The following is a 14987-nucleotide window of genomic DNA, read 5'->3' on the forward strand; positions in this document are numbered from 1 at the left end:
GGGCAAAATCCCAATCGTAGAACAATCTTCAGAAAAGTTGGCATGACACTCATATTCACTCTTCTCCCAAAGAGGATGGGCATGACAGTGGGGCTCCTGGGCCTAAGCATCTGGTTGTAGTATAAAGCAGGAAAGGGGAAATGACCAGACAGGGCTCTCGGAGGGGAAATCACTAAGATACAGCCTGAAAGTACGGCTCAGGAAGGTAGATTTTGTAACTTAGAGTGTGGGTGAGGTAGCCCCCAGTGAGGTCTCATAAGTGGAGGGTAATACTCCCTCATCCCTTGTAGGATTTCATTGTTTGAAAATGATCTTGAAGCTCAGCTTTATCTTGGAGACCACAGTATGTGCTGCCTTTGCCATTTTCCTCCTGCCATTTCTCAATCAATGTCTCATCTCCGGTCCTCTCTGGCAGTTTGGCCCCTAAGAGCTTGGTGGCAAAAGACTGTTAGCATGGCAGAGCCAGACGTGAGCTACTTCCCTCCAGGGAAGGCAAAGCTCTTAGACCCGGCAGGACACACAGGCCCGCTGTCTGCTGCCTCCTCGCCCCACCTCCCTGGTGGCCTCATGGGGCCATTGTCTGCCTCTCTGAGATTATATGTTGGTGGCCTTGTCCTGTGATATTTGTGTGACGCTCATGCCTATGAATGTGGACAGGGAAGAATTGAATTGTATGAGTGTTGGCATTTTGGGAGTGCCAGGCTCAACTGCTTCAAGTTTACGGGCACCCAGCTGTCACTGGAAAGTATGTACTCCCCGCCTCCCCACCCCCACCATCCAGGTCTGCCAGCCCTTAAAGGCAAAAACCTTTTGAAATTCAGGGTCAGCACTTGCAGCCAGACAGTGGTTGTACTGTCCACCTTCAGATAGCAGGGCCCTAGAAAACTTGAAGCAGTTAAGTCCCAACATGTCGCCACTCATACAATTCAATTTCTCCTCAAACATAGGCAGGAGCATCAGACAAGTAACAGGACAAGGCCTCCTACATATCATCTTGGAGAGGCAGACAACGGCCCCATGAGGCCACCAGGGAGGTGGGGTAGGAGGCAGCTGACAGCAGGCGTGGGTTTCCTGTCTGCTCTAAGATGAGAGCTTTGCCCTCATGGAGGGAAGTGGCTCACCCCTGGCTCTGCCATGCTAACAGTCTTTTGCCTGTAAGCCTTTAGGGGCCAGGTGGCAGAGAGTTTGGGAGATGAGGTCTTGACTCGGAATAGAAAGGAGGAAAATGGCAAAGGCAGCACACACTGTGATTATATCCTACAAGGGACAAAGCAGCAGGAAATGGAGAAAGAGTCCTCTAAGGCAGTGGTTCTCAACCTGTGCGTCGTGACCCACAAGAACTGTATTAAAGGGCCACGGCTTTAGGAAGGTTGAGAACCACTGCCCTAAGGGAACTCAGGGAAGAGAGCCACTTCTGATAGTTAAGCCAAGTAAGGAAATGTTTTAGGGATAAGAAGTCTTTCCCAATCCTATCAAATGCACAGACATCCAAGTGGGCTGCACCTTGTAGCTGCCAGCAAAGATGGCTCTCAGGGATTAGTTTTGGCAGCAGGGCCTGGGGTTAGTTTTGGCTTTTTAGCTGGGGGTGCGGCTGCAGAGTTTCCACAGCTTGGGGGAAGGCGTCGCTTGGGAGCTCGGCGTCGTGGCCCATCAGTGGCCTTATATGCAGTCTGGGGACTGGCTCCTGGATTTGACGGGAGAGGAGGTTTCTCACTTGAGGCAAAACTGATGGTCAGCGCTGGCTGGCTGGTGGGGGCTGGGCGTGAGGTGGTCAGGGTGCCGCCCAATGTACGGAAGCCACCGGAGCTGCTGCTGCTGGCTGTCTGAACAGCACTGGGAGGGGACTGGCTGAATCCAGAGGTGGTGACTGTGCTTGATGTACGGTTGGGAGTAAACTTGGCAACCTGGACGATGGAAATCTGGGCTGGGATAAACCTGTCAGCAGAGGCAGGGAGTGCCCCAGAGAGAAAGGGCTGTGCAGCGTAAGTGGTGGCGCTCCTCACGCTGCTCCTGGTGCGGCTCACACTGCTCAGGGGAGATGAGGAAGACACAGCAGGTGCCGCAGAAGATGGAGGTGCCGCAGAAGATGGAGGTGCCGCAGAAGATGGAGGTGCCGCAGAAGATGGAGGTGCCGCAGAAGTTGGAGGTGCCGCAGAAGATGGAGATGCCGCAGAAGGTGGAGGTGCCGCAGAAGGTGGAGGTGCCGCAGAAGGTGGGAGGGGTAGAATGCTCAGCATTCCAGACTGAAATCGTTGCTTGGCGGTGGTGGATGGGGCAGATAGGGCTTGGGATTTAGTAAACGTCTTCGCTGGAAGAGCTACAGGTTCTGGGCTATCCTCAGTCATCTCGACGTCTTCGATGGCAGGGGGGGCTGCTGGCGGGTCCACCTCCATCATCTCGACTGTGGAATCGGTGGTGGTGTCAGTGTCTGGTGGGTCCACCTCCATCATCTCGTCTTCAGTCGTGTCTGCCAAAAACTTGTTCAGCCAGTCGAATGAAGCTTTCTTTTCTAAGTCCAGGTGTTTAGCAGTGACTGAATAGCCAGGGTCGGGAGCTGGAGGCAAAGTCAGAGGTTCCCCTCGCGGACAGCGCAGCAGTGGAAACTTCCGTTTTCGCGGCCTAGAGCTGTGAGTTGTAGATGGGGAACTGCAGACGTTTGTGGTCGCTTCTGCAGCCTTCTCTCCCCGGGACTCCTTGTCTGGGACAAGTGGAGTTGAGGAACTGAAATGATGACCCAGCTCTTCTCCTCTTATTTTCTTTGCTGGCCTCAGTTGTGTCTTGGAGCGGGATGAGGAGGGTGAGGAACTGGGGCCGCTTCTCTTCTGGAGCTGTGAGAAGCCTCGGGTAGAGCTGTAGGAGCTGGTAATGGCATTGCGCCTGGGGACAGGGATGCCACATGTGTACGTGCTCGCACAAGATGTGCACGATCTCTTATTCAAGGGGTCCTCTGAGCTCTGGGAATCGGGACCTTTCTTCAGACGCTCAGGCTTAGGCAGCAAAGGAGCCCGGACTCCTGTGGCCACCAGGGGCTCAAGGGCTGAAGGTCCAGTCCCACTGCTGTCATGGCAACTTCTTGTATTTTTCTGGCCATCAGCAAATATTTGGTCTTCCCCCCTCACTGTATTTTCCATCCTGTCTTTGAGGGCACTTGGGTCTGAGACGTCGCGTGATAGTGAGGACAGTGCTGAGCTGATCACCTGCTCCCGTCCTGCAGAACGAGTCCATTTTCTGTCAAGAGGGGGGATCCTCACAGTCCCCGGGCGGCCCATCCACCGGAAATGATGAACAGGTAGCCGGGTCTTCTTCTTGGGGAAGCCATTCCAGCACACCCTGGGAAGTACCCCCACATGGGAATACCCGGGCTGTCGAAGGGGATCCCATCTTCGAGGTACCATCATGGAGTGCCTTGAGGACATCCCACCGTCCCTGTGGCAAGGCCTCCTGGAGGCCGGGAGCAGAGGAGTGGGGAGCAAGGGGTAAACATGGTGGACAGGATGGGCCACCCGGGCTGGAGGTGGGGGCCGGGCGGGAGGTGAGGGCCGGGCGGGAGGTGAGGGCCGGGCGGGTGGGCTGTGGTCAGGCCTCTCCTGCGGGTCCCCGCCCTCCTGAGCTGGCGCAGGCTGCTGCGGGCCAGATTTGTCCAGATAACTGCCCATGAGGGCAGTTCAGCAGAGTCAGGTCCTTCGAATAGGGTCCGCTACTCTGGGAGGTTTGTGTTGACTACAGACTTTGCCAAGGTGAAGGGATCAGTGTGTTCGCTGACATTCTGTGTTCTGAGCAGCGCGTTCTGAGTTCCAGCATCAGGAGCCTCCATGACCAGCCTGACCTGAGCACCTACAGGCAGCACCAGGTAGAGCAGGAGGGCAGGAGGTGGAGCAGTAGTGGAGGAGAAACACCCGGGATGGCCCTGACACTCGCTCTCGGCCTGTATATGTGCAATGTTGTCCATCTTTTCCACATGTGATGCTGGTGTTGACAGCATGGGTACTACAAGAGGGCATACACACTACTCAGACTATGATGAAATTAATGGCCTGATTCTTCACCCTTGTTGGTATCCACCATCTCAGCCATGCAACTTTGCACTGCTCTACTACTCAGCAGGTGGGTGTAATCTTCCAACCCCGAGCTCAGCATGTGTCTGGCTTTGGTCAATAGGAAATCAGCCAAAATGCAAGCTGCTGTGAAGGTATCATTTGGCCTACTGACCTTGACTTTCTGTCATCCCTGGGAAGACATATGGGGTCCAGCCATCTAGTCTGTGTAGGATGAGGGATTTGTGACACTGAGCTGCCCTAGCCAAGGCCAGATGAGAGCACATCTCCTAGGAAGCCTGCTGATGCACAAGAAATATTCATTGTTCAATATCCCTGTGTTCTGTGGTTATTTGTTATGCAGCTACAGCTAACTGCCTTGTATTCCAATTAGTTAGGCTCCTTGGGTAGTGCACCAGCCCCATACACTGAGGATGGCAGGTTTGAGCCCTGCCCCAACCAAACTGCAACAAATAATAGCTGGGTGTGGTCGCAGACACCTATAGTCCCAGCCACTTGGGAGGCTGGTGCAAGAGAATCACCTAAGCCCAGGAGTCGGAAGTGCTGTGAGCTGTGATGCCGAGGCAATCTACCAAGGGGAATAAAGTAAGACTATGTCTCAAAAAAAGAAAAAGTCACTTTTAAACACTCTTTTCTTTAAACATCCCCCTCCACTTTCAGTAATAACACATTAGAAGCTGAGTGAAGATTGCCTCAATCTATCCCATTCTCTTTTTTCATTTTATCTTACACTATGACTCTTCTTTCAAACTATGACTTACTCTTACTAACACTTATTATTTTTTCAGCAGGTCAAGTGCTGACCCAGCACCCCTTTGTACCAGTCTTTCAAACCCTGGCCACACTAACTAATCAACCTGATTGCTGTTTATACCAAGATCTAGACCATGCAAAGCAACCTGAATTCATTTTCATCCCTGCTGATGTCAGTGCCTGGTGGAACCAATCTGGAAAAAGCATGAATGATAATATGTGGTATCCACAGCCAGAGAAGAAGAAACATACGACTTCACCTGCTGGTGAGACAACTGGTCTATAAAAACTGTGGAGATATCTTTTGCTCAGGGACACATAACAAACAGATATGTGAATATGCCAGTGAAGAGGACAAGACATGACAATCCCCAGGCTGGAAGGTCACAGGTTCTAACCTGACTGTCTATAAATAATACTAGTCTTTTTATCTTGTGTGGTAATAAGGTATACAAATGGTTCCCACTCAAATGGTTAGGATGCTATAGTCTTGGCTATCTGACACGCTCTATTACCAAGTATTCCACTTTAAATTCCAGTCAAATTACAATCTTGGGCTCTATTGCTCATAAGGTTGTACCTTATAAACATACAAATGTGACATTATAAAAAAAAACCCCTTGTATATCATAACTCAAAGTTCTTTTCAATGCTCAGGATCCTTTATTCAGCATTTGGAACTTAACAGAATTGAAAGTGCAGTCATAAATCTCTCCATGGTAATAGAATAAGAGCTAAACATCACCATATGGGCATTGGGAACACTTCAAGCAGAGATTAACAGCCTAGCATCTGTTGTAATTCAAAATCACCACATCCTGGATGCTTTGATAGCTCAACAAAGAAGAGCTTGTGCTGTTATTTGGGGGAAAATGTTGTTTTTGCATAAATCAGTCAGGGAAAATAGAGACTGATCTACATCTCTTAAAGAACAAGATAAGCATTCTTCATCAAATTAATGAAGTGAAACCATTCTATTGAACTGACCTATTCCCAGGAATGGGAGACTGGTTTAATGGGGGTATGAGGAAATGTGCTTAGATCTGTTCTTTTCTGCTTATTCATTCTCATCTAATTTATAGTCTCTTTTTTTTGAGACAGAGTCTCACTATGTCACCCTTGGTAGAGTGTTGTGGCATAACAGATCACAGCAGCCTCAAAATCTTGGGCTGAAGCAATTCTCTTGCCTCAGTCTCCCAAGTAGCTGGGACTACAGGTGCCCACCACAATGCCTGGCTATTTTTGTTGTTTTTGTTGTCACAGTTGTCATTGTTACCTTAGCCAGCCAGGCTGGGTTCAAACTTGCCAGCCTCAATGTATGTGTCTGGTGCCTTACCCAAGGCAGGTATGGATGCCACCTCTAATTTATACTATTATATGTCTTATCAAACATCTTATCTTATTACTAAACTACTAACCTGCTTTCTCTCTCTCTACATTTACCACCTCAGCTCTTAATGTTTGAAACTTCTAGGGAAGTTCCAGACCAGAGAAATGAAGGAGCTAAGGAAATTTCACCCTCAAATATAATTCATTGGTGTATATATATATATAATGAATTAAAAGGCAATTCATTATCAGAAAGCACTGGCCTCCCCTCTATTAAACCCAAGTACCCTGATTTAAAATCAGAAAAGGCTGCAGGCCTCCTTATCACATGCTAATAGATCTGGCTCCAGGGTCATTTGAAGCTCAATACCTGTCTCTCACATTAGTTTACAAATCAATCTGTTTCCACTCATCTACACTCTCCTGCCATAGCAACCACTTGATACATGTATACTTTCCAGTTTCTCTCCTCTCTTCTTTCTAAAAAGCATCTTTAAAAGTCACTGACCATCACTGAGACTTTGGGTACTCATTCTTATGCTTCCCCCAATTCACGTGGTATTTGGAAATAACCTTTCTCTTATTGTTGCAGAAAGACAAGGCCCAAAGGAGAGAAAGAGCACCCAAACACCACATTTATAAGAGGAAGGGCTTTATTCACCAGCTGGGAGCTTACAGCATAGAAGAATTCCAAACAGCCGTGCTCCCTGACTGCCTTGCTCTTTCTCTTTTTATTGACAGTCAAAAAGTTCCACCCCACAGGTACCCTTCTCATTGGCCAGTTTGAATCAAGCGGGAGATGCTATTCCACCCTTACAGAACTACAGGATTTCACAGAACTTAGAAATTTCCAAGTTTCAGGAAGTTAAGTTTATAAATTCCCAAGAGCTGAGTCACCGTGGAGCAGACCCTGCATATGTATCCTTGTGGTCTCCTTGAGAAGACTTGTTCTTCTAGACCTCACCCTTCGTGGCTATCCTCTCTCATTCCCCTCTTTTGAGATTCCAATATATTTTAATTTGAGGTCTCACTATCAGCTTGTTTCTGCAGGTGCCAAGATTAGTTACTTTTCAGCACTGAGGTTTTAGGGACTGTGACTCTTCTTGGGTTCTCTACTCAGGCCTTAATAGTACCATGGTGGTGGGCTAATATATATATGAGTTTTTACGTTTCCCTGTGACATTCCCCCACTTTTCCAAAGTTCAAAGTCCAAAAAGTCCCTTGAGGAGTTTCCTCAAGCTTCAGCTGTGCGTTGACCAGCCAGCTACTAGTATGTGGCTGGAGCATGGCATGTTGATTGTTTCAAAAGTTACCTTTACTTTCCAAGAAGCAGTGAATCCCTAGTCAGCCAGCTATGATGATTAAAGGTATTTCTTTCACCTTTACTGCTGTGCATGTGGTCAGGATGATGGTGTAAAGTTCTTTCTACCTTGGTTTCAGGGGGACCAGGTTCTGATTCCAGACCTAGACTGGGTCCCCTTGATCCTCCAGAGAGAAAGGATGTACAGACAGAAAAGACTAAACAGAACACAGTTAATTATCCCAGTGGAGATTTTCCTTGTTACTCTTTCTAGGGTTTTTATCTATTCAGTTCAGTCTTTTCTAGTTCTTTTAGGAGTTCCTGCTAAATTGCAGAGAATTGACAGAGACCTCTTTGAACAACACCAGTGGCAAGGCCTGCATCCAGTTAAGCTTTGCTTCCTAGCAGAGTTTACCAATTTCTGCTTTTATGGTCCTGTTCATACACTTTATCCTGTATAAGCTTTGAGGCCTATAAATTATTTAAAGCTTTAGCTTATTATTCGCACTAGTTCTGTTATGAAGGCTAGCCCATTATCAACTTTTAAACAGAGTGGTAACTTAAACCATGGGACGATTTCTCCGGGTAATACTTTACTACTTTAGGAGTCCTTTTTATCCCAGTGGGAAAGGCTTTTACCTATTCCAAGTCTGGTAGACCATCACCAGCCAGTACTTGTTCCCTCTAAACCTGGGCATTTCAGTAAGGTCTACCTGGAAGTCCTTGAAGGGCGTTGCTCCATACGAGTGGATTCCTCGGGGTACTGTTAGTCCTTGGCACGCATTGAACTGGCTGCTGGTGATACACTGTAGACTGACAGCTTTGGCCAGGGATGCCAGGTGGGAGATGTAAAAGTACTGGCCCAGAAACTTTATCAAACACTCTTGTCACCATGGTGGCTCCTAGAATCTGGGGGACTGCTACTTGTCCATCTGGCATCTTTATTCATTGTCCCTCTGCTTCCTGGCTCCCTTCTGCTGCCAAACATTCCCTCTCCTCCCTGGAGTAGATAGAGTGAGTTCCGGGACCCATGGGATGAGGGGAGCCACTTGCGACACCTGGTATGGCTGGGAGGCAGCCCTTTTTGCCTCAGTACTAACCCCAGTGTCCCTTTAGTGATGATGGAAGCATTTCTTTGATGTCCACAACAGTGCATAACTGCCACTTTTTGGGGATTCCATACTGCCTCTCGCGATTGGAGCATTTCTTACTGATACATAATGTCCTTTTTTCCCAGAATTTAATAGTCCCTTCTCCTTGTACAATGCCCTGCGTACTTGGAGAGTCAGAAAAGCATTCAAATTTTTCCCTTGACTTAGTTCTAAGGCTCCAGTCAAGGCAATGAACTCAGCCTTCTGAGCCAATGTTCCTTGGGGTAGGGGCTTAGTCTCTGTTAAGGTAACCACTGCATACCCAGCCATCCACTCACCTTGCACCATCACGTAACTGCTTCCATCTGCATACAAGTCCCAATCTGCATCTGTCCAGGGCTGGTCACGCAAGTCAGGTCTGCTAGAGTACACATTATCTATAACTTCCGAACAGTTATGCTCAGTCTCTCTTTCACTGACTGGAAGGAGCGTGGCTTGTTTCAGAGTGTTGCATTAGAGAGCCAAAAATGTCCCTTAGTGTCCATTAAATTGACCACAGAGTGGGGTACTTTCACTCAGATCCTGTCCTAGAGTCAGCTTGTCAGCTTCTTGCACAAGGAGAGCAGTAGCGGGTAGAGCCCGTAAGCATGGTGACCATCCTTTTACCACTCCATCCAACTGCTTAGAGAGGTAAGCTACAGGCCTTGGCCAGGACCCAACCAGCTGGGTTAACACACCCACAGCCATTTTATCTCTCTGAGACATACAGAGTAAAGGGTTTGGCCAAGTCTGGCAGTCCCAATGCAGGTGCAACCATCAGCCTCATCTTTAGCTGGGAGAAGGCACATTCCTGTTCTCCTTCCCACTCCAAGGGCTCTTCCTTCTCTTCTTTAGTTGCGTCATACAAGGGCTTAGCTAAGACAACAATGTTGGGGATTCAAATATGACAGAAGCCAACTGGGCCTAAGAATTTCCAAACCTGCTTTTGGCTCATGGGGCTGAGGAGGCAATTAATGACCTGCCTCCATTTTGTGCCTAGATACCTCTACCCCTGCTTGACAGTAAATCTTAGATAACGTATTTGCTGCTGGCAAATCTGGGCCTTCCATTTGGATACTTTATAGCCACATACCTCTAGATGTCATAAAAGATAGTCCATGCCTTGGGCGCAGCCCTCCTGGGTAGGGTGTCCTGAAAGGAGGTCATCGACATATTGGAACAGCACACATTCTAATTCCTCAGCTGGGAATTTCTGGAGGTCACAAGCCAGCGCTTCTCCAAAAATCGTGGGTGTTTTGAACCCCTGTGGCAACCTGGTCCATGTGCACTGTTTCCATGTCTGGTCTCTCCCACTGGAAAGAAAACAGCCTCTGGCTTCCCAGAGCCAGCCTTATACTGAAAGATACATCTTTTAAGTCCAGACAAATGGGCCGCTTGGCTTCTGCTGACAGTAGATTCAACAGAGTATGTCTCATTTTATAAGTTGACAGTACAGACAAGGCTGGGATCTAAATACAGGTGGACCACAGCCTCTTTTTTCTCCTTTTAAACTATTTTTCTCTCTCCAATTTCTCTCTTTACTAAAGGCAAATTATAGTAGAACTAACTTATTTGCCAAAATAAACTGTACCTTCAGTATATGCGGTCTGATTATTTCCATAAAGTGCAGTAAGAATAATTAATTATTAGCCATCTAGGCTCTTCTTTCCTTTAAAATTGGCTTTGCTGGAACCTTTTATAAGGAATGTCAGGCTGGACTTTTTGAAAGCCTTTCAGAGCCCAAGTTTTATCTGTGCCATTAGATACCTGTATGTATTGGGTAAATCCCTCTTCTCTTGAGGTCCCCAAGCACATTTCGATTCCTGGACCCATCAGCAAGCGACCTTCATTACTTACCAGAGATCAGGAAATGTTACTGATGGGTATCTGGCCAGTTTTCCAAAGGGCTTTTTTTTTTGGCCTTATAAAGTCAACCTTAATTCTTTAATGCAGTCTGGACACCTCTGGAAATGCTATTCCAGCCAAAGCCTTGGTAAAATAATGAGTGCCTTCATCATGTCATATAGAACAAAACAGATTCTTATTGAACTTATGAAAATAACTGTATTGTCAGAAATTAAGAATATATACAAATGGCTTGCAAATTCCGGAGAAAACAAGGAGAGAGAAAAATACATGTTTCAAACTCTGCTCATAAGTACACACATTGCTTGAAAAACTACAAATAGCTCAAAGAACAGAAAATTATTTCTTAACTTCTGGAAAACAACACAGAAAGAATCAACAATATTTTGACCAAAAAGCCATTACAAACTAGCCCAGATCCGCTTAACCGATTTCTATTCTGTTGAGTTAGGTTAGCAATACTCATAGACATGTTAACTTTCCAATGAACGTTCTAAAAATCTGCTTTTTAGTCTGGCGGTATTCAATTTCCAAAGACATCAGGAATTTGAATTTGAGAGAATTTGTCAGCCTCTCTTAATATTTTTTTTTTCTTTTTAGGATAAACTTTGGACTCAGCCAGTTACATAAAAAATACTTTCTTTTTTAGATGAATTAAAATTATTACCAACAATATATGTTAGGACAGACCAATGTCTTATACATTAGGACAGACCAATGCTTTATAATATTGGAACATATATATAACCATAACCTACATAAAATTAATCACCATTTCATATTTGACAATGTTTCCTATATATTTTGAATAAATCAAATAAGTTTAATTTGTTTTCCCATGACTTTCAGTGGTCTTAATATTTCAAGAAGACTAAATTTAAAGTTGTGTTTTTTTTTGCTGTTGGCCTTGGCCAAGTTTGAACCCACCAGTCTCAGTGCATGTGGCCAGCGTTGCAACCACTGCCCTGTGGGCTCCAAGCCCCAGATTTAGAGTTTTTATTTTGAAAGTTTTGTCAAATATCAAAAGGCCTAAAACATTTGTTTAAAGAAAATTACAAGCCAAAAGATTTTAAAGGAAATAAATAGTCAACTGGATCATATGTAAATTCTTTCACAGACCATTTACAAACATTCTAAACTTTCTTTAACTTTCTCCCTGCCTTTCACTTTCTTATACAACCATTCTGTTTTCAGTGCAAATTTTATCACACAAGATTCTTTCTTTACACAATGCCATTTTCCTTTCTGTTTAATTTCTCTTACTCAAAAACTCACTTCGCACAAAACAGGATCCCAGTTTACCATGAAGTCACCCATTCACTCGGCCAAACTGATAACTAGAAGGTTTAAAAGGCAAGAATCTTATTCTTTGACAAAGATTCAGTTTCCACAACAATTTAAACAACCAAATTATTACATTTTACAAATGAGAGACATTTTATGAGATATAAGATTGATACAGGATTTTCCCACTCTGGAAAGGGAACCCCCATTTTTCAGGCTCAGGTGAGCTTAGACATCAGACTCCCATCTCCAGGCACAAACCCTCCGAGCCCCAGCAAGGTCATAAACAAAGCAGCCGAAATCTTTTGGAAGGCTCCACCCTAAGGAGCACACACCTTAATCCCCTCTCCAGACAAAAACTGCAACAAAGACCTAATAACCTTGTCCAGGGTGAGGCGCTGCATTGATTCATTTGATAGAACACCCTTTCAGTTTGTAAAGTTATTTTTCCATCTACCAAGTCCTGGACAAAATATCTCTCAGAGATAATTATTTACCCCTAGAAAAAGGACTTATGCAGGGAACCTCCAATCTGGGCCTCCTCCCCACTTCCAGAGGCTGTTCACCTTGGAAACCTGTTGCTTATATGGATACAGCCTCATTCAGCATGAAATTTACACTCTCTTCCCCATATTTCCAAGGGCCATCCAGAGCTCACTGGACTGCCTAAACCACAACACTTTTCAAGGCACAACCCCTCTGTCAATAGCTCTGGCACTCTCCACTCTCACTGCGTGCCCCTCAGTCCAACAAAATGCCATTTTATCACTGATCTGTGGCCCGCTGGCACAATTCTCAAATTACTGAGACCAAACACTCACTGAAGAAATTCCGGTAACAAAACTACAACAACATTCTTTCTAATGTCTTTTCATACCCCCCCCCCAAGTCCCACATGGCCAAGTCAGGAAGATTGTTCAAGTCACCACCAAAGACAGAAAGCAGAAAACCTGGAACTTCCAGTTTCTCTCATAATAGCCAGGAGGCAAAGTTGGAGCAGGAAAGAAAGGCACACTCACACATTTGTTTCACCCCATGAATGGAGGGGGGGTGAACCCCACCTATTGTTACCCATCTCAGTCGTTCTCAAAGCACTCACATGCACACAATTCCAACCCAATTCTTTTTTCTTTTATTAAATCATAGCTGTGTACATCAATATAATCATGGGGCATCATTCACTAGCTTCACAGACCATTTACCAAGTTTCACATATACCCTTGTAAGATGCAACGCTGGTGTAATCCCACCAATACCCTTCCCTCTACCCCCCTCTCCCCTCCCTCCTCCTTCCTCTCCCTATCCTCCTTCCCCCTATTCTTAGGTTGTAACTGGGTTATAGCTTTCATGTGAAAACCCTAAATTAGTTTCATAGTAGGGCTGAGTACATTGAGTACTTTTTCTTCCATTCTTGAGATACTTTACTAAGAAGAATATGTTCTAGCTCCATCCATGTAAACATGAAAGAGGTAAAGTCTCCATCTTTCTTTAAGGCTCCAAATTATTCCATGGTGTACATATACCACAATTTATTAATCCACTCGTGGATCGATGGGTTACTTGGGCTTCTTCCATGACTTAGCAATTATGAATTGGGCTGCAATAAACATTCTGGTACAAATATCTTTGTTATGATGTGATTTTTGGTCTTCTGGGTATATGCCCAGTAGAGGAATTACAGGATCGAATGGCAGATCTATTTTTAGATCTCTAAGTGTTCTCCATATCTCTTTCCAAAAGGAATGTATTAATTTGCATTCCTACCAGCAGTGCAAAAATATTCCCTTTTCTCCACATCGGCGCCAACATCTCTGGTCTTGGGATTTTGTGATATAGGCTAGTCTCACTGGAGTTAGATGGTATCTCAAAGTAGTTTTGATTTGCATTTCTCTGATGATTAAATATGATGAGCATTTTTTCATATGTCTGAAGGCCGTGCGCCTGTCTTCTTCAGAGAAGTTTCTCTTCAAATCCCTTGCCCAGCCTGCGATGGGATCCCTTGTTCTATTCTTGATAATATGTTTGAGTTCTCTGTGGATTCTGGTTGTTAAAACTTTGTCGGAGACATAACCAGCAAATATCTTCTCCCATTCTGAGGGCTGTTTGCTTGCCTTACTTACTGTGTTCTTCGCTGTGCAGAAGCTTTTTTGTTTGATCAAGTCCCAGTAGTGTATTTTTGAAGCTGCTTCAATTGCCCGGGGGGTCCTCCTCATAAAATACTCACCCAGACCTATATCTTCAAGGGTTTTCCCTGCACTCTCCTCTAGTATCTTTATAGTTTATGTCTTAAGTTTAAATCTTTGATCCAGTGAGAGTCTATCTTAGTTAATGGTGAAAGGTGTGGGTCCAGTTTCAGTCTTCTACAGGTTGCCAGCCAGTTCACCCAGCACCATTTGTTAAATAGGAAACCTTTTCCCCACTGAATATTTTTAATTGGCTTGTCAAAGATTAAATAACGGTAAGTAGCTGGGTTCATCTCTTGGTTCTCTGTTCTTTTCCAGACATCTACTTCTTTGTTTTTGTGCCAATACCATGCTGTTTTGATCACTATTGATTTGTAGTGTAGTCTGCGGTCTGGTAGCGTAATTCCTCCTGCTTTGTTTTTATTTCTGAGTAATGTCTTGGCTATTCGAGGTTTTTTCTGATTCCATATAAAACGAAGTATTGTTTTTTCCAGATCTTTAAAGTATGACAGTAGAGCTTTAATAGGGATTGCATTGAAATTTTATGTTGCTTTGGGAAGTATGGACATTTTAACTATGTTGATTCTTCCCAGCCGTGAGCATGGTATGTTTTTCCATTTGTTAATATTTTCGGCTATTTCTTTTCTTAGAGTTTCATAGTTCTCTTTATAGAGATTTTTCACATCTTTTGTTAGATAAATTCCCAAATATTTCATCTACTTTGGGACTACTGTGAATGGGATAGAGTCCTTAACTGTTTTTTCAACTTGACTATTGTTGGTATGTATAAAGGCTACCGATTTATAAATGTTGATTTTGAAGCCTGAGACGCTGCTATATTCCTTGATCACTTCTAAGAGTTTTGTAGTAGAGTCCCTAGTGTTTTCCAGATATACTATCATATCATCTGTGAAGAGCGAAAGTTTGATCTCTTCTGACCCTATATGGATACCCTTGATCGCCTTTTCTTCCCTAATTGTGGTGGCTAAAACTTCCATTACAATGTTTAAAAGCAATGGAGACAATGGGCAGCCTTGTCTGATTCCTGATCTGAGTGGAAATGATTCCAATTTACCTGCATTCAATA

At 44.9% G+C, this 14987-nt stretch overlaps 1 long non-coding RNA gene across 1 annotated transcript; it reads left to right on the plus strand.

The window, feature by feature from the left end:
• The first annotated feature begins 3592 nt into the window (after positions 1-3592).
• LOC128579186 (uncharacterized) lies at positions 3593-4873 on the plus strand. Its single transcript, XR_008378062.1, has 3 exons — positions 3593-3850; positions 3980-4104; positions 4844-4873. It is a non-coding gene; the product is annotated as an uncharacterized LOC128579186 (long non-coding RNA).
• Positions 4874-14987: the final 10114 nt, after the last annotated feature.

Source organism: Nycticebus coucang, chromosome Y, assembly GCF_027406575.1.
Source record: "Nycticebus coucang isolate mNycCou1 chromosome Y, mNycCou1.pri, whole genome shotgun sequence".
NCBI lineage: Eukaryota > Metazoa > Chordata > Mammalia > Primates > Lorisidae > Nycticebus > Nycticebus coucang.